The 21040-nt window shown below is 38.5% G+C and overlaps 1 protein-coding gene across 1 annotated transcript in view; it reads right to left on the reverse strand.

Annotated features, from left to right (window-relative positions):
- BCAS3 (BCAS3 microtubule associated cell migration factor) overlaps positions 1-21040 on the reverse strand; it is a 749063-nt gene that overhangs the window by 617073 nt on the left and 110950 nt on the right. The window lies entirely within an intron of this gene.

The raw sequence follows: 21040 nt of genomic DNA on the forward strand, positions 1-21040 counted from the left end.
TTTTTTTTGAGACAAAGTCTCACTCTGTCACCCAGGCTGGAATGCAGTGGCATGATCTCAGCTCACTGCAAACTCTGCCTCCTGGGTTCAAATGATTCTCCTGCCTCAGTCTTCTGAGCAGCTGGGACTACAGTCACGTACCGCCATGCCTGGCTAATTTTTGTATTTTTAGTAGAGACAGGGTTTCACCATGTTGGCCAGCCTGGTCTCATACTCCTGACCTCAGGTGATCCACCTGCCTCAGCCTCCCAAAGTGCTACAATTACAGGCATAAGCCATCATAGCCGGCCTGAATCAACAATTTTTTAATGTTTTATTCGCACCAATTTCAATCTTATACACCTTCCCCATGAGATCAGAAAACCATCCCATACCCCACCAACTATTTACATAAAACTAGCATAAGATTGATGTCCAAACTAAATAAAGGTAGTTCAAGACAAGAAAATTATAAAATTATAGGTCATTCCCATTGATACACATAGTTGCAAAAATCCTAAACAAAATATCAGCAAACTAAAAAGCAACATATATGAAAAAAATAAACTCTCATAACCGAATTAGATTTACCCAAGAAACAGTAATAGTTTGGCATTATAAAATCTATTAACGTAATTAATCATATTAATATTTCAGCAGACGCAGAAAAAGTATTCAATTAGACTCTATACCTAATCATAAGAATAAAAAATATAACAAAAATACCTTTTTAACCTAATAATGATCATCTACAAAAGATCTACAGCAAATGTCACAGGTAATGGTTCAGAGTTTTCCTAGTAACAGCAGTAATAACACAAGAATATCCATAGTTGCAGCTTCCATCAAGTCCTAAGTCCACATAATAATAATAATAATAAGTGAACTCAACAATATTACAGGATACAAGACCAATATAATACGAACAAGAAGCAAAAAAAGGAAAGTCAGGAAATATAAATGGTTCTGAATCATATGAAAAGGTGCTCTGTGTCTGCTCACGCCTATACTCCCAACACTTTGGGAGGCTGAGGCAGAAGGATCACTTGAGACAGGGCGAAACTCTGTATCTACAAAAAACAAAAACAAAAAATTAGTTGGGTATGGTGGCACACACCTGTAGCCCTAGCTACGCAGGAGGCTGAAGTAAGAGGACCTTTTGAGCCCCCAGGAGTTGGGGGCTGCAGTGAACTACAATTGTGCCACTGCATTCCAGCCTGGATGACAGAGCAAGAATCTGTCTCATAAAAAAAAAAAAAGATAAAGAAGGAAAAATGCTCAACCTCACACATGACAGAGGTTCCTTAAAACTATATTGATAATGAAAACTATAATGATGATATTGATAATGATAATGATATAATGATAACTATATTGATAATGATAAGGAGTTCAGGACAAATCACTCCAAAACATACCTCTTTGGCATATTGATTATTTTGAGCTAAAGGCATTTGAAAAACAGCAGATGTAAGAAAGACACTCTGACTGGCTCTTTGATTCCTGAAAGGAAGCCCCCAAGTGAAAGATGACCTTCCTACACACCAGGAAGGAACATTTTAATCACCGGAGATGTGAAGGCCAGATGAAAGAAATCTGTATAAATGAACATTGTTAAACTAGCCCTTATCTTCCCAGATATTTTTCCATAAATGTCATTCTTTGTTCAACCTAGCATGTAAGAACTTAGGCCGAAGCTGGGCACGATGGCTCATGCCTGTAATCCCAGCACTTTGGGAGGCCGAGGCGGGTGGATCACTTTGGGAGGCCGAGGTCAGGAGTGCGAGATCAGTCTGGCCAATATGGTGAAACCCCATCTCTAGTTTAAAAAAAATACATATATATATATATATATGCCAGGCGTGGTGGTGGACGCTGTAATCCCAGCCTCTCGGGAGGCTGAGGCAGGAGAATAGCTTGAACCTGGGAGGCAGAGGTTACAGTGGGCCAAGATCATGCCAACGCTTGCACTCCGTCCTGGGGGACAGAGCAAGAGCAAGGCTCCATCTCAAAAAACAAAACAAAACAAAACAAAAAAAAGAGCTTAGGCTGAGCCACTTGTCTTTTTTTTTTTTTTTTGGAGATGGAGTCTTGCTCTGTCACCCAGGCTGCAGTGCCATGGCAGATCTGGGATCTCTGCAACCTCCGCCTGCCAGGTTCAAACTATTCTCCTGCCTCAGCCTCCCGAGTAGCTGGGATTACAGGCGCATGCCACCACGCCCAGCTAATTTTTTGTATTTTAGTAGAGCCGGGGTTTCACCGTGTTGCCCAGGCTGGTCTCGAACTCCTGAGTTCAGGCAATCCGCCTGCCTCGGGCTCCCAAAGTGCTGGGATTACAGGTGGGAGCCATGGCGCCTGGCCACCACTTCCTTAAGTCTTCATTTCTCTGTTCGGACACATATGTACATGTAAATCTTATGAAATAAAAATTTGTATGCTTTTCTCCTCTTAATTTCTCTTATGTCAGTTTAATTTTTTGGCCCAGCCAGAAACCCTGAGAGGTTAGAGAAGTTTTCCTCCCCTACAATACTATGGTTACATTTTTAAGATACCTAATCTTTTAGAAATAAGTAAGGAAATGTTAACCAATAAACTGATATGACATCTGGGGAGGGTTCAAAATAATCTGGAGGGAAGGAAATAAATGCTAATGAAACAAGAATAGTCATAAAATGATGACTGGTGGGTTCCTTAGGGATCATCACACTATTCACACTGTCTTTAAATAAGTCAGAAATTTTCTACTTAAAAATTTATAACTACATATATTTATATACATATATTTATATAACTATATATCTTTAAAACTGTGTGTGTGTGTGTGTGTGTGTGTGTGTGTATTCACTTAAGCCTGCTAAGTCAGACTGATGACTGATTTAGCAGTCCTAAGCAAAAGTGCAAGGTAGTGCTTGGGGGAAAAAAAAACCGACACTCAAATTAGTTTACATCACAGGATCTTTAAAAGCCACAATAATTGATAATACCAGGTACTAAATGTGATAGGAGATGAAGCTAAAATAAAAGGGACTATATAACTAAATTTAACTATGTACATTGACACTTATTTAAGAGCTCCTCAAAAAATCCAAAAATTTGATAAAATTTTCTCACCATATTAATCAAAATTGAAATAGAAATACCCCTTAATCCGATAAGTCACTGCTAGGAGTTCATCCTACACATATACTCAGACATGAGAGAAATAACTTGTATATAAGATTATTCACAACAGCATTGTTTATAATAGCAAGAATGGAAAATTTCAAGTTATAATGGAATATTTCCTACCACTGCAAAACAAGAGAATGAATTACTCTGTAAAAACATGGAATGGGATAGAAGATACAAAGCGGAAAAAAGGAATACATACAATAATAGGAAGATACAGAATAATAAACTACCTTTTGTTTTGTGTGTGTGTGTGTGTGTGTGTGTGTTTGAGATAGAGTCTCCCCAAGGCTGGAGTGCAATGGCATGATCTCAGCTCACTGCAATCTCTGCCTCCCAGGTTCGAATGATTCTCCTGCCTCAGCCTCCAGAGTAGCTGGGATTACAGGCACCTGCCACCATGCCCAGCTATTTTTTGTATCTTTAGTAGAGATGGGGTTTCACCATGTTGGCCAGGCTGATCTCGAACTCCTGGCCTCATGATCCACCAGCCTTGGCCTCCCAAAGTGCTGGGATTACAGGTATGAGCTACCACGCCCAGCCGATATACTACCTTTTTTTTTATAAAGAAGAGAAAAAAAGACCTGCATATATGTACACATACATATACAAACTCTAGGAGGATACATAAAAATCCTAATAGTGGTTGGGCGCAGTGGTTCATGCCTATAATCCCAACACTCTGGGAGGCCGTGGTGGGTGGATCAGGAGTTTGAGACCAGCCTGACCAACATGGAGAAACCGTCTCCACTAAAAATACAAAAAATTAGCCAGATGTGGTGGTGCATGCCTGTAATCCCAGCTACTCGGGAGGCTGAGGCAGCAGAATCGCTTAAACCTGGGAGGCAGAGGTTGTGGTGAGCCGAGATCATGCCATTGCACTCCAGTCTGGGCAACAAGAGTGAAACTCCATCTCAAAAAAAAAAAAAAACTCTTAATAGCCACTTATGAGAGGGAAAATGAAAAAAAAAGAAAGAAAAAACTTTTCATTATATACCTTATGCTTGTTCATTTTCAGACCATGTGAATATACAAATGTCCCCAAAATTTTCCCTTGTTTTAAATAAGAAGGCAAATGCCAGAAAAAACAAGTAAATGGTTATTTCAACTTCTGAGTTAAGATGGTAGACTGCAGCACTTTGGGAGGCCAAGACAGGCAGATCACGAGGTCAGGAGATCGAGACCATCCTGGCTAACACGGTGAAACCTGTCTCTACTAAAAAATACAAAAAAACTAGCTGGGCGTGTTGGCGGGCGCCTGTAGTCCCAGCTACTTGGGAGGCTGAGGCAGGAGAATGGCGCAAACACGGGAGGTGGAGCTTGCAGTGAGCTGAGATCCGGCCACTGCACTCCAGCCTGGGCAACAGAGCAAGACTCCGTCTCAAAAAAAAAAAAAAAAAAAGATGGCAGACTGAAGACATGAATTTCATTTTATACCTTCAGAAAATTCTAGGAAAAAAAATTAAATTAAATGTACTTTAAAAACATATAATCCCAACAAGTCTTGGAAACAGATGACTGATGACTGACTTAGCAATCTTAAGTAAAAGTTCACGGTAGTGCATGGGGGGAAAACCTGACACCCGAATTACTTTACATCGAAGAATCTTTAAAAGGTACAATAACTGATAATATCAGGTACTGGATTTGGTGGGAGACAAAGCTAAAATAAAGAAGACTAGATTTGATATTGGCTATCTGAAAAACACATCGATGTAAGACTTTTACCCTGTCAGGCAACCCACCTTCCCCATTCCCAGCACAAGGCTGAAAGGTTACTCTCTAGAGACAGACAGAAGGACACTGGGTAAAGGTGAATGCCAAACAAAAAAGTGAAGAAGATTAAATGACAACATTAATACGTAATATTGAAATAGCCCTTCATATCCTTCCTGTCGCCTCTCCCATGGTGCTTCCAGGACGCTAGCACCAGAACCTTATCCTTTAGGTGGGCACTTGTAAGTCTTCTCTGGGACATTTTAGTCTAAGAGGAAAGACTAAAATATACTATCCATCAGAGGGTTCCAACAAACAAACAACACAACTAAAGCACCTCACAATAAAATTAAAAGTCAACAAATAGACCGGGCACAGTGGCTCACATTTGTAATCTCAGCACTTTAGGAGGCCGAGGCGGAGGTCAGGAGTTCAAGACCAGCCTGGCCAACATGCTGAAACTCTGTCTCTACTAAAAATACAAAATTAGCCAGGTGTCTGTAATCCCAGCCACTCGGGAGGCTGAGGCAGGAGAATCGCTTGAACCTAGAAGGCAGAGTTTGCAGTGAGCCCACACGGCACCACTGTACTCCAGCCTGGGCAACAAGAGTAAAACTCCATCTCAAAAAAACAAAAAGTCGACAAACAGATATGCAGTGTTTTCAATTAGCTTTTCAGTTTGCCACTGACAATTATGTGCAAACAGCCAAGGATTAACAGTCATCTGGAAAGTATCTAATACTACACAGGAAGAACACAATAAAAATTAAAAATTGTCATTAATCATTTCCATGATGTAAGAGAAGATACTGCAGACATGGAACAAAATAAGAACTAAAAAAAGATGCTTTGAGAATAAAAGAGAGCTCTTGAAGAATGACAAAGACAAGGATATATATATATATGTGTGTGTGTGTGTATTTATATTTACATAAATATATATAAATACTATATAATATACGACTTTTTTTTTTTTTTTTTTTGAGATGGAGTCTCACTCTGTTGGCACAGGGGCCTGGAAGTGCGGTTGGCGTCGATTTTGGCCTCACTGCAACCTCCACCTCCAAGATTCAAGCCGATTCTCGCTCTGCCGCCCTCAGCGCTCCCAAGTATGGGACTGCAGCAGGGCACCGCTGCCACCACGCCAGGCTATTTTTGTATTTTTAGTAGAGGCCTGGCTCAAAAGCTCCTGACGTCCAATGATCTGCTTGCCTTGGCCCCCCTAAGTGCTGGGATTAACAGGCGGAAAATACTGTTTTTATTTTTTATTATTATTAATAAACTTTAAGTTCTATGGTAGCCAAGTGCACCAACAGTGTAGGTTAGCATAATGTATACTTTGTGCGCTGTTGGTGCGGCTGCACCCATTAACTCTCCATTTACAATTGGTATATCTCAACTTGCTTCCTCCCCTCTCCCAACCCCACAATCAGGCCAGCTGTGTGATGTTACCGCTTCACTGTGTCCAGTGTTCTCTTGTTCAACTTTCCACCTATAAGTGAAAAACATGGCAGTGTTGGTTTTCTGTACTTGTGATAGTTTGCTCAGAATGATCGGTTTCCTAGCTTCATCCAACGGTCCCTACAAAGGACCATGAACTCATACCTTTTTTATGGCCTGCATAGTATCTCAGTGGTATATAAGTGGCCACATTTTCTTAATCCCGCAGTCTAATCATTGGTGGACATTTGGGTTGGTGTCCAAGTCTTTGCTATTGTGAATAATGCCACAATAAACATACGTGTGCATGTGTCTTTATAAAGCAGCATGATTTATAATCCTTGGGGTAAGGCACATACTGTTTTTAAACTCAACACAAGAATCAGAGGCAAATTTAAGAAAATTTCCCAGAGAGAAGAGCAAAAACACAAGAGAAGAAAAGAGCATGTTTACACACACACAAGAAATTGAAAAGGATGGACTCAAACAGCCAATACATAGATGACAGAAGTTCCAAAGAAAGAACAGAGAAAACAGGAGAAAATCACCCATGAAATAATTCAAAAACTTTCCCCGAAACAAAAAACTATGATTTTATCAGCTTCTTCACGTTCTAGCACAGTACATGAAACAGACCAATATCAGAGTACATTGTTTCAAGACAGTGATAACAAACAAATGCTTCTACAAGCTACCAGAGAAGAAACAGATTGTTATAGGATCAGGAATTCAAGTGGTTGCTCCAGGTGTTAAATGATATAACTTAACACAAAAACTTTTAGCTAACATCATACAAACTGAATGCTTTTCCTCTGAGGTCAGATATAAAGCAAGAGTGTCCACTCTCACCACTGTTGTTCAATAGAGTACTGGAAGTTCTATCCAGTACAATAAGGCAGCAAACAAAGTAAAAGTCATACAGATCAGAAAGGAAGAAATAAAACTCCCCATTTACAGATAACATGATTGGTTACATAAAAATTACAGAGGAATCAACAAGAAAATTTTTTTTAAAAACTAGAATAAGTTAGTTCAGCAAGTCACAAGCTATAAGATCAGCATACAAAAATATATACTATCATGAACAAATGAAAATTGAAATTTAAAGTACAGTGGCACTTATACTTGTTCAAAAGAAATGTAAATACTGAGGTATAAATCGATGAAACATGTACAGGACTTCTGTACTGAAAACTACTAAATGCTGATAAAAGAAACAAAAGACAACCTAAATACATGGAGATACATAACTGACATAAAGTTTAATGTAATTCCTACCAAAAATCCAGCAGAATTTTTTGCAATTAGAAACACGAGTATTCTAAAATTTTGTGGAAAGGTAAGGGAGTTAGAATAGCTAAAACAAGTTTAACAAAAGAAGAAAATGGAGGAAATCTGTTATTATGGAATTATAGACTAAAACAATGAGGTACCATTGCACAGTTACTAGAACAACCAAATTCCAGAACACTGACAACACTAAATGCTGAAGAGGATGCAAGTAGCACCTTTCACAGACTGCTAATGGGAATGCCGAATAGCACAGCCACATTGGAGGAGTTTGGCAGTTTCTTACAAAACTAAACATACTCTTACCACACAATGCTGAAATCACACTCCTTGGTAATTACCAAAACGAACTGAAGACGTTTGTCCACACAAAAACCTACACACGATGTTTATGACAGCTTTATTTATAATTGCCAAAACTTGGATGCCACCAACATGTTCTTTAGCAGATGAATGGATAAATAAACTGCAATATATCCAAACAACAGACTAAAAAGAAATGAGCTATCAAGCCATAAAATAAAGTGAAGGAATGTTAAATGCATATTGCTCATTGAAAGAAGTCAATATAAAAAGGCTACATACTGTATGTTACCAACTACATGACATTTTGGGAAAGACAAAACTATGGGGACAGTAAAAAGATCAATGGTTGCAGGAATTAGGAGGAAGACATGAATAGAGCACAGAGGAATTTTAAGGACTTCTAAGTTTTAAGTTTTAACTGAAACTTTTCTTTATGATGCTAAAATGGTGGATTATTATTTCATTATACATTTGTGAAATATATCATTATACATTTGTGAAAATTTCTAGAATGTAGACCAAGAGAATCCTAACGTCGATTAGGGACTCTGGGGAATAATAATGTGTCAGTGTAGGATCATCACTTGTAACAAATGTACCACTATGATGCAAAAAGTGGGAAGTGGGTAGTGCCTGGGTAGGGTCAGGGGTATACAGAAATTATATGTGTTTTTGTTTGTTTGAGACAGTCTCTCCCACTATCGCCCAAGCAGGAGAGTAGTGGCGCAACCTCAAATCACTGAAACTTCCACCTCCCGGCTCAAGTGATTCTCCCACTTCAGCCTCCTGAGTAGCTGAGACGACAGGCACACGCCACCATGCCTGGCTACTTTTTGTATTTTTTGCAGAAATGGGGTTTTGCCGTGTTGCCCCGGCTGGAAAACTCTATTTTCTGCTTAATTTTTCTGTGAATCTAAAACTGCTCTAAGAAATAAAGCTTATTAATTAAAACACCACATGTTCTCACTCGTAAGTGTGAGTTGAACAATAAGAACACACGAACACAAAGAGGGGAACGTCACACGCCAGGGTCTGTCGGGGGGTGGGGGGCTAGGAGAGGGATAGCATTAGGAGAAATACTTAATGTAGATGACGGGTTGACAGGCACAGCAAACCACCATGGCATGTGTATACCTATGCAACAAACGTGCACATTCTGCACATGTATCCCAGAACTTAAAGTATAATAAATTAAAAGTAAATAAGTAAATATATGTAGTCAGGTGTAGTGCTACACACCTACAGTCCCAGCTACTCAGGAGGCTGGGCAGGAGAATTGCTTGGGCCCAGGAGCTCAAGGCCAGCCTGGACAACAGGGCAAGATCTTGTTTCCCACCCCACAGAAAAAAAAAAAAAAAAAAAAGATTAAAAGTAAAAACAAATGTAGCAAACTCTTGCACAACTATGTTCACTGCAGCATTATTCATAATAGCCAACAGATGGAAGCAACCCTAAAGTCTACTGATAGATGAATGGATAAAGAAAAGGTGGTGCATTGAAATGGATTACACAGCCTTTAAAAAGAAGGAAAATGGTCGGGCACGGTGGCTTACGCCAGGTGGGTGGATCACTTGAGGCTAGAGGTTCAAGACCAGCCTGGCCAAGATGGCAAAACCTCATCTCTACTAAAAATACAAAAAATTAGCTGGGCATGGTGGCCCACACCTTTAATCCTAGCCACTCAGGAAGCTAAAGCAGGAGAATCACTTGAACCTGGTATGTGGAAGCTGCAGTGAGCAGAGATCACGCCTCAGCACTGCAGCCTGGTAAACAGAGTGCGACTCTGTCTCAAAAAAATAAAATAAAAACAAAAACAAAACCTCTGGGATATAGCAAAGGTGGTGCTAAGAGGAAAGTTTATAGCCCTAAATGCCTACATCAAAAAGCCTGAGAGCACAAACTGACATTCTAAGGTCACACCTCAAGGAACTAGAGAAACAAGAACAAATCAAACCCAAACCCAGCAGAAGAAAGGAAATAACCAAGATCAGAGCAGAACTAAATGAAAATGAAAAAAAAAAAAAATACAAAAGATAAAAGAAACAAAAAGCTGGTTCTTAGAAAAGATAAATAAAATTGATAGAGCATTAGCAAGATTAACCAAGAAGAGAGAAAATCCAAATAACCTCTCTAAGAACTGAAACAGGAGGTATTACAACTGACACGAAATACAAATGATCATCCAAGACTACTATGAACACCTCTATGCAAGTAAACTAAAAAACCTAGAAGAGAAGGATAAATTCCTGGAAAAATACAACCTAGCTGAAACCAGGAAGACTTAGATACCCTGAACAGACCAATAACAAGCAGTGAGATTGAAATGGTAATTTTATAAATTACCAACAAAAAAAAGTCCAGGACAAGACAGATTTACAGCAGAATTCCAGTAGACATTCAAAGAAGAACTAGTACCAATCGTTCTGATACTATTCCACAAGAGAAAGAAAGGAGGAACCGTCCCTAGTTCATTCTACGAAGCCAGCATTATCCTAATACCAAAACCAGGAAAGGATATAACCAAACAAGAAAATTACAGGCCCATATTCTCGATGAACACAGATGCTAAAATCCTTAACAAAATATTAGCTAACCGAATCCAACAACATATCAAAAAGATAATTCACCATGATCGAGTGGGTTTCATATCAGGGATGCAGGGATGGTTTAACATACGCAAGTCAACAAATGTGATACACCACATAGACCAAATTAAAAACAAAAACCACGGCAGGGAGTGGTGGCTCACACCTATAATCCCAACACTTTGGGAGGCCGAGGTGGGTGGATCACTTGAGGTCAGGAGTTCGACAGCAGCCTGGCCAACATGGTGAAACTCTGTCTCTACTAAAAATACAAAAATTAGCCAGGTGTGGTGGCGCTGCCTGTAATCCCAGCTACTCAGAAGGCTGGGGCACAAGAATTGCTTGAACCCGGGAGGCAGAGGCTACAGGGAGCCAAGATCACAGCACTGCACTCTAACCTGGGCAAAAGAGCAAGACTCCGCCAAACAAACAAACAAACGAAATCACATGATCATCTCAACAGATGCAGAAAAAGCATGACAAAATCCAGCATCCCTTTATGATTAAAACTCTCAGCAAAATCATCATACAAGGGACATGCCTTAATCTAATTCAAGAAAACTATAACAAACCCACGGTCAACACAATACTGAATGGGGAAAAGTTGAAAGTATTCCCTCTGAGAATTGGAACAAGACAAGGATGCCCATTCTCACCACTCCTCTTCAACACAGTACTGGAAATCCTAGCCACAGCAATCAGACAAGAGAAAAAAATAAAGAGCATTCAAATTGGTGAAGAGGAAGTCAAACTGTCACTGTTTGCTGACAATATGATCGTTTACCTTGAAAACCCTAATGACTCCTCCAGAAAGCTCCTAGAACTGATAAAAGAATTCAGCAAAGTTTCTGGATATAAAATTCATGTACACAAATCAGTAGTTCTTCTATACACCAACAGCGACCAAGAGGAGAAAGAAATCAAGAACTCAAGCCCCTTTACAATAGCAGCAAAAAAAATAAAATAAAATACTTAGGAATATACACAACCAAGGAATCAAAAGACCTCTACAAGGAAAACTACAAAACACTGCTGAAGGAAATCACAGATGACAAAAACAAATGGAAATATATCCCATGCTCACGTTCATAGATGGGTAGAATCAAATTGTGAAAACAACCATACTGCCAAAAGCAATCTACAAATTCAAAGCAATCCCCATCAAAATACCACCACCATTCTTCACAGAATTAGAAAAAACAATTCTAAAATTCATATGGAATGAAAAAAGAGCCCATATAGCCAAAGCAAGACTAAGCAAAATGGACAAACCGGAGGCCTCATACTACCTAATTTCAAACCATACTGTAAGGCCACAGTCACCAAAACAGCATGGTACTGGTATAAAAACAGGCAGACAGACCAATGGAACAGAGTAGAGAATCCAGAAATAAACCCAAATACTTACAGTCAACTGATTTTCAACAAACAAACAAAAACATACAGAGGGGAAAGGACACCCTTTTCAACAAATGGTACTGAGATAATTGGATAGCCACCTGTAGGAGAATAAAACTGGATCCTCATCTCTCACCTTACACAAAAATCAACTCAAGATGGATTAAGGACTTAAACCTAAGACCTGAAACTATAAAATTCTAGAATATAACATTGGAAAAACCCTTCTAGACATTGGCTTAGGCAAGATTTCATGACCAAGAACCCAAAAGCAAATGCAATAAAAACACAGGTAAGTAGCTAGGACATAATTAAACTAAAGAGCTTTTGCACAGCAAAAGGAACAGTCAGCAGAGCAAACAGGCAATCCACATAGTGGGAGAAAATCTGCACAATCTACACATCTGACAAAGAACTAATATCCAGAATCTATAACGAATTCAAACCAATCATTAAGAATAAAACAATTCCATCAAAAAGTGGGCTAAGGACATGAATAGACAATTCTCAAAAGAAGACAGACAAATGGCCAACAAACATATGAAAAAATGCTCAACATCACTAATGATCAGGGAAATGCAAATCAAAACCACAATGCAATACCACCTTACTCCAGCAAGAATGGCCATAATCAAAGAATCAAAAAACGGTAGATGTTGGCATGGATGCGGCGATCAGGGAACACTTCTACACTGCTGGTGAGAATGTAAACTAGTACAGCCACTGTGGAAAACAGTGTGGAGATTCCTTAAAGAACTAAAAGTAGAACTACCATTTGATCCAGCAGTCTCACTACTGGGTATCTAACCAGAAGAAAAGAAATAATTATTCAAAAAAGATATTTGCACACGCATGTTTATAGCAGCACAATTCACAACTGCAAAACCATGGAGCCAACCCAAATGCCCACCAATGAGTGGATAAAGAAACTCTCGTGTGTGTGTGTGTGTGTGTGTGTGTGTGTGTATATATGTACGATGTAATACTACTCAGCCATAAAAAGGAATGAATCGACAGTATTTGCAGCGACCTGGATGAGACTGGAGACTTTTATTCTAAGTGAAGTAACTTAGGAATGGAAACCCAACCATCATATGTTCTCACTAATATCTGGGAGCTAGGCTATGAGAACGTGAAGGCATACAAATGATGCAGTGAACTTTGGGGACTTGGAGGGGAAGTGAGATGGGGGCGAGGGATAAGAGACTGGAAATGTGGTACAGTGTATACTGCTTAGGTGACAGATGCATCAAAATCTCACAAATCACCACTAAAGAACTTACTCATGTAACCAAATAACACCTGTACCCCCAATAACTTAGGAAAAATAAAAAATAAAAATAAAGGTCAAGCACAGTGGCTCATGTCTGTAATCCCAGCACTTTGGGAGGCACGAGGTCAGGAGTTCAACACCAGCCTGGCCAAGATGGTGAAACCACGTCTCTACTAAAAACACAAAAATTAGCCGGGCATGGTGGCAGGCGCCTATAATCCCAGCTAGTCAGGAGGCTGAGGCAGAGAACTGCTTGAACCTGGGAGGCGGAGGCTGCAGTGAGCCAAGATCGTGCCACTGCACTCCAGCCTGGGCGACAGAATGAGACTCCATCTTAAAAAAGTAAATTAATTAATTAAAATTAAAAATAAAAATAAAGAAGGGAATTCTGTCACATGCTACAACATGGATGAACCTTGAGAACATTATAAGTGAAATATGCCAATCACAAAAAGATAAATATTACATGATTCCACTGAGATGAGATATCTAACACAGTCACACTAGGGTAGCAGAGGGGAAAAAATAAAAATAAAAATAAAAAAATAAAGCAGTCACACACATTGTTTCAGTCCAGTTAGTGTTGCCATAACAGTATACCTGAGACTCGGTAGTCTAAAGAAAAGGGGTTTACTTGGCTCACACTTCTGGTGGCTGGAAAGTTCAATACTGAGCATCTGATGAAGGCCTCAGGCTGCTTCAACTCATAACACAAAGCAGAAGTGAGCCAGCATTTGCAGAGATCACATGCCAAATGGCTGGGCAGGCTCTTTTTAACAGCCAGCTCTTCTGGAAACTAACAGAGTGAGAACTCACTCACTCCCTAGGGAGAGCATTAATCTACTCATGAGGGATCATGAGGGATCGCTTCCGCCTCCCAGAGTGCTGGGATTACAGGCATGAGCCACCGCGCCCGGCCCTTTTTTTTGTTTGTTTGTTTGTTTGTTTGAGATAGAGTCTACCTCTGTTGCCCAGGATGGAGTGCAGTGGCAAGATCTCGGCTCACTGCAACCTCCACTTCCCAGGTTCAAGCAATTCTCCTGCCTCAGCCTCCTGAGTAGCTGTGATAGCAGGTGCCTGTCACTACACCCTGCTAATTTTTGTATTTTTAGTAGAGACCGGGTTTCACTGGGTTGGCCAGGCTGGTCTCGAACTCCTAACCTCATGATTCGCCCACCTCATCCCCCCAAAGTGCTGGGATTATAAGCGTGAGCCACTGAGCCCAGCCAGGGATGGTATTTCAACATGACAAATATCCATAGAGACAAGGATACATAAATACATAAGAAAGATAAACACTAATTTCAGGATAGGGATTTAACTATTACGGGTTTAGGAAGAAAAAAAAATTTGGAAGATGTAGCCAGAGGACTTCAAAACTCTTTGTTTTATTTCTTAGGCTGGGTGATAAAAAGCATTTTTTGTGTCTGATTTTTAGAGATGGGGTCTTGCTCTGTCACCTAGGCTGGAGTACAGTGGTGACATCATAGCTCACTCCAGTCACTAACTCTTGGGCTCAAATGATCCTTTCTCATCAGCCTCCTTGGTAGCTAGTACTACAGGCATGCGCCACCATGCCCAGCTAATTCTTTAATATTTTGTAGAGATGGAGGTCTCTCTCTGTGCCCAGGCTAGTCTTAAACTCCTGGCCTCAAGTGAGTCTCCCATTTCAGCCTCCCAGAGAGCTAGGATACAGACGTGAGTCACCACACCTGGTCAGTAAAAAGCATTTGTAACATTAACAATCCATGTTAATTGATTCCTCCAAAAATAATGAGGTTTAATCCAAAGAAGGAAAGGTTAATGGTAATACACTGAGATTGTGACTTGACATAATATAATACTTTTTAATTGTGATTATAAGACTGAAAATTAAGTTAAGACAAGTTCTATCATTTCTTAGACACCAGACTACAGTATCTACAATGGATGTTTGAGCCCAGCAGTTTGAGGCTATAGTGCTCTATGATTATACCTGTGAATAGCCACTGCACTCCAGCCTGGGCAATATAGCAAGATCTTCATCTCTAAAAGAAAAACAAAACTAAGGCCGAGTGCAGTGGCTCATGCCTGTAATCCCAGCACTTTGGGAGGCCAAGGCAGGTGGATCACCTGAGGTCAGGAGTTCAAGATCAGCCTGGCCAACATAGTGAAACCCTGTCTCTAGTAAAAATACAAAAATTAGCCAGGCGTGGTGGTGCGTGCCTGTAATCCCAGCTATTCGGGAGGCTGAGGTAGAATTGCTTGAACCAGGGAGCCAGAGGCTGCAATGAGCCAAGATTACGCCACTGCACTCCAACCTGGACGAGAGAGCAAGACTCCATCTCAAAAAACAAACAAAAAACTACAAACACAACTAATGTTTATGAAGAAAACTATAGTTATTGAAATATTTTATAATTATATAATAATCAGTGCCTACATCTTTTAAACAAATCTGTGATTATGTATTGAGAAAGCATCAAGAATAGATTTGTTCAAATATAATTTACTGTACATTGTGTACCATTACTCCTGCTAAACAAATCAGATTTCACAGTTAACAATATTACTTTTGATCCAAGCATAAGTTAAAAATTAACAGGCCCACAGTCCATAATATTTATGTTCCAAATTAATTATAACTGAACTTCATCTATACAGAGCCAATTCTTCACTCCTACATATTTTGCCTTCACCTTTAACAATACCTATTTTCCTTCTACTTAAAGACTTTCCTTCCAAGGTCTTTACAGTTTGTACCTGTATTATACATATCAATTTGATATTTTGATGAATGAAACATCAAGTTTTTAAAATGCAAATAATACTGGCAAGAATGTTGTGATTGTTTTTCTCAAACCTGAACTGAAGAACTCCAGTAGTTTTCATTAACCTACTGAAGTATATCAGTTCAGCAAACTTTGCTCTCTAGATTAGGCCCATAATACTTACTAAAAATTTATAAAGTTTATGGATAATCAAAGAAGCTAAAATTTTAAACTACAAAATAAAAGCCCTATACTGAGAATGGCAATAACCCCCAACACAGTTACTAGAAAGTCCATGCAAGTAGAAAAGACCAGAATCTACAAGAAACAGATACTAACTAAACTTCCAACTTTATATAAGGCAGATCATCCAGTAAAAAAAATTCTCATTTCAGAGTTAGAAAACAATGTAACAAAATCTTAATTTTCATTTAAATAATTTTATTGTGGATATCTTGAATAAAAGTGTCCACATAAAAATTCTACATCTCATGAACACTGTAGCTATTAACTTGTTTTTTCATGCAGTATAAATAGCATGTACTCTTCATTCTTCATGATGCCTAATGGAGTCATCACCCTCCCATAACATAATCCTCCAAATTGCAACGGATTAACTTTTTATATATAAAATTGTGTGTTTATTTGCATGTACAGTAGAGAGAATGACGTTACACACACCTGTTCTACAGCATTTAACAGAATGTACCATGATGATTGAAATGAAAAGCGGCTAGCCAAATCCATCAAATATAAAAACTATTGCAATCCTGTTGCAAAGTCCTTTTGTTAAACTCCTTTTATTCTAAATCCTTTTAATTCTGTCCCATAACACTAAAACATTTATAAAAAGCTTAAAATCCTAATAAATCGCACAATTAAAGTAATGAAAATGGGCTTGACTACCAAGTCACCAACTCCTCTCCCACGCAACAAAATTCAAAAGCGTTTGCTTGTCAGAAAATGTTAAATAATATCCCCCACCACACACACCATTGTAAACTCTTTAAACCATAGGATTTAAGCTCAGAAATCAGCCTTAAGGATTTTCAAGACATAAAATAGAAACAGCTTCTGCCTGGGTCCAAAATAGACCCAGAGGCAAATAAAATCCAACTGATAAAGAAGTAACTCTACTCTTTTGATGTTAAGGATTATGTCTTGAACGTGAAGATTTTATGCAAAAGTATATTAAAACTAATCACTTTCCCTGGGAAAATATTTTCTAGAAGGATTCCATTGAACAACTAAATTTATCCTTTAAACCATTTCCAAGTCTTCTGCTTCATTTTTTATTTTACTGAAACCATTTTTAAGATAGATTTGATTCAATCAGTTTGTCCTTGTTGAGTTTAACTTACATATTCACTCAACGTGAGCTTTCAAGGTATAGTTAAATTTTGCAAATCTAAATTTTATCCATAAAGTTTGATTCTATTGCCAATACATATTATATGTAAATTTTTAGATTCTGTCAAGGTTGTTGTGTGCTACAAAATTCTATTTTCTTAGCAAATTTTCTATAATCTGCATTATGAATTGAGTAATACTCTCATTTATCTAAGCAGGAAATTGTGAGCAATTTTTTGAGACAGAGAAGAGAGATGAAGTGGAAGATGAGATAAAGAAGGAGAAATAGGAAAACAGATGGAGAGGCTCCAGGCACCATCAACAAACCCACAAAAAAGGAGAAACAAGACATAAATTGTATTACCTTGAATTGTTTCAACTAAATATGATCACCAAAGACATTTTTGCCATTTGCCTCAAATATCTAAAATATGTGTGCACATTTTAGCCTCCACAGTGACTTCAAAAAGTTCACCAAACTATATTAAAGACAGTATTTTTTTAATGTTAAATATATGAGGTATCCCTTAACCTTTAATGGTAACTTCTATTTCACTTTGATAATGAGCTCCCTGTGCTCTTTCACAGATTAGACTCATCAGACCTTAAAAAGCACCAAACACAAATCTTCTATTTTATAGAGGAGTAAAGTGATCTTAAGAGAGGTTAAATAACTTGTCCAAATTCTTGTAGTACTAAATGCCATGTATGAACCTCAAAGCTAGACAAGAATTCTTTTCTGTAAGTTACCCTTACTCACTGAAAAAGCTACTGTCAAAAAAAATACATGGTCAACTCATCTGCTGAAAACTGTAAACAAAATTATTGATAAAGGCTACTAAATTTAATCCCTTAGTGTTTTAATCCTTTCATCTGTAAAATGGGGATAAGTGCCAATACGCCACATAGTACTGTTGTAAAAAGATAACATACGCAAAGCACTAAGCATGGTGCTGCAACATATGAGAACTCACACTTTATATAATTTTTGTTGTTTTGGGCAACTCTACTATGGTGAAACCATTCATCTACTTTTCTAGTTAAAAAAAAAAAAAAAAAAAAAAAGATACTATTCATGTCCTTGACTCCTGTCTTGCTCTTCTTACCATGGTGCCAATATCTCCTTAACATTTCCCCACGTTGCTCATTCTGCACCCATACTGGCGTATGTCAAACACACCCCTGCCTCAGTAATGCTGCACTTTCTCCTCTCTGGTTGGAAATACACAGTTTCTCCTAGTGATCTGCATAGTCCACTTGTATACTTTTCTGGGTCTTTGCTAAAGTATCTCTTAATCAGGAAGTTGTTTCTGGAGACCATCCTCCATCCTACTCTATCTCCTTACCCTGATTTGTTTCTTCACAGCACTTAACAGAACCTCATATTGTGCACATTATATACTGTTGATTTACTTATTTGCTCAGCATACTCAAATGTTAACTCTATGATGCAAAAAGACTTGTATGAGAATGTTCATAATAGCTTTACTCATAATAACTCAAAGCAATATCCAACCCAAATTCAATCAGCAGAAAAACTGATAACTTGTTATATTCATATAATGAAATTTACTTAGCAATAAAAAGGAAAGATATATTGATGTATGCAACAACATCAAAAGCAGGGAAAACTCTCTAAAACAAAAGAAAACAGAACAGTAGAAGCTATTGGTAGAGATAAGGGTGACTGGGAAATCACATGTGAGAACTTCCTGGGGTGACAGATATGCTATCTTTACAGGGGTATAGATTACAACTGTATATACATTTGTCAAAACTCAAACTATAACACATAATTCTGTGTATTCATCTACCATAAATTATGCTTTCATTTAAAAATTTTAAGCAAATAAGAAATATGTTTAGTGGCAAAGAATATAAACTGCATGACATTAACAGTGGCTGATTAGAGTAGTGAGAAAAAAGGTGAGCTTTTGCTCCTTTTTTATCCAAAATAAAACAAAATATTAATAATCAGTTTAGGTGAAGGATATGTAGGGTTTATTATCCTACACTTTCTACCTTTATGAAGGCTTGAACTATTTGAAAATTAAAAGTTGGAAAACACACAAATTAGAATAAAAGTAATCCAATTCACTCCAAATGTTAACTACTTCAACTTTAAAAGGGATTGTCAATAATAAAACATAAAGCTTTTATAATTTGTAGTCTGGTCTTTTCAGAGAAATGTTAACTGAAAAACAAGTAACCTCAGAATAAGCACTTGGAACAACTGGTCTCTTTTTCACTTCAGTTGCTGAACTGCAAACATGGGCACAATCATGCAGGCTCCCATACCAAAGTCAATTAATGTTCATGAGTCTTGCCAATAAGCCTACTAAAATGTTTACATATTTATAGTAATACACACAGATTTTATACTTCAGATTGCCACTGACACACAGTGTGTCTGTGTATATATATATACACACACACACATACATATTTGCAGGGGTGGGGAATGTTGAGACAGAGTCTTGCTCTGTAGCTTAGGCTGGAGTGCAGAGGTGCAATCTTGGCTCATTGTAGCCTCAACCTCCCAGGCTCAAGCGATCCTCCTACCTTAGCCTCCTGAGTATCTGCGACGACAGATGTGCACCACCATGCCCAGCAAAAACAATACTTTTTTTCTTTCTTCCGTTATCGAAGGTAGAATCAGAATTAGGTGCCAAAAGCTGCAGGACACACCCAAACAGGGACTTGAACCCTGGACCCTCTGATTAAGTCTGATGCTCTACTAACTGAATTATCCAGGCTCCCTCATATTATATACATTTTCACATTCTGCCAGTATGTCCAAGTAAACAATATTAATACCCTGAAATTACTTGCATAATTTTATCCGTGGTAATTCAATCCTGAATAAAACATAAACAGTCGTCTCTTGGTATCTGTGGGGGATTGGTTCCAGGACCTCCCTCAGATACCAAAATCTGCAGATGCTCAAATGTCTGGCATAAAATTGCATCATACTTGTATACAACCTATGCAAATCATCCTGTGTACTTTAAATCATCTCTAGGTTATTTATAATATCTAATACAAGGTGAATGCTATGTAAATGGTTATTATACTGTATTGTATAGGCAATAATGAAAAGAGGAAAAGTCTGTACATGTTTAGTTCAGCCATAACTTTTTTTCTAAGTATTTTTGATCCATAATTGGTTGAATCCACAGATGTGGAAACTACAGATACTGAAAGCTGACTGTTGTTAAATACGGCAGAGATTTTTTACTTTTTAGATAACTGTTTTACAAAATGAGATCATAGTATACACATTGCTCTGTATCTTATTGTTCTCACTCAATACCTCATGTAAATCCCTTCAGGTCAACAAATATACACCTAACTCAGTATTTAATCGCTTCATAATATTGCATAATATGGCTGTAACAATTTATTTGACCATTCCTACTGATGTACATTCAGGCTGTCTGACTATAAACATCCTGGTAAAAACAATCTGCTCTGGTAATATACGAGTACTTTTGTTCATATGAAACAGACTGTCTTTTTTTGTTTGTTTGTTTTTTGAGACGGAGTCTCGCTCTGTCGCCCAGGCTGGAATGCAGTGGCCGGATCTCAGGCCACTGCAAGCTCCGCCTCCGGGGTTTACGTCATTCTCCTGCCCCAGCCTCCCGAGTAGCTGGGACTACAGGCACCCGCCACCTCGCCCGGCTAGTTTTTTTTTATTTTTTTAGTAGAGACGGGGTTCACCGTGTTAGCCAGGATGGTCTCTATCTCCTGACCTCGTGATCCGCCTGTCTCGGCCTCCCAAAGTG

This window comes from Rhinopithecus bieti, unplaced genomic scaffold (genome assembly GCF_001698545.2).
Source record: "Rhinopithecus bieti isolate Rb0 unplaced genomic scaffold, ASM169854v2 scaffold_5497, whole genome shotgun sequence".
Taxonomy (NCBI): Eukaryota; Metazoa; Chordata; class Mammalia; order Primates; family Cercopithecidae; genus Rhinopithecus; species Rhinopithecus bieti.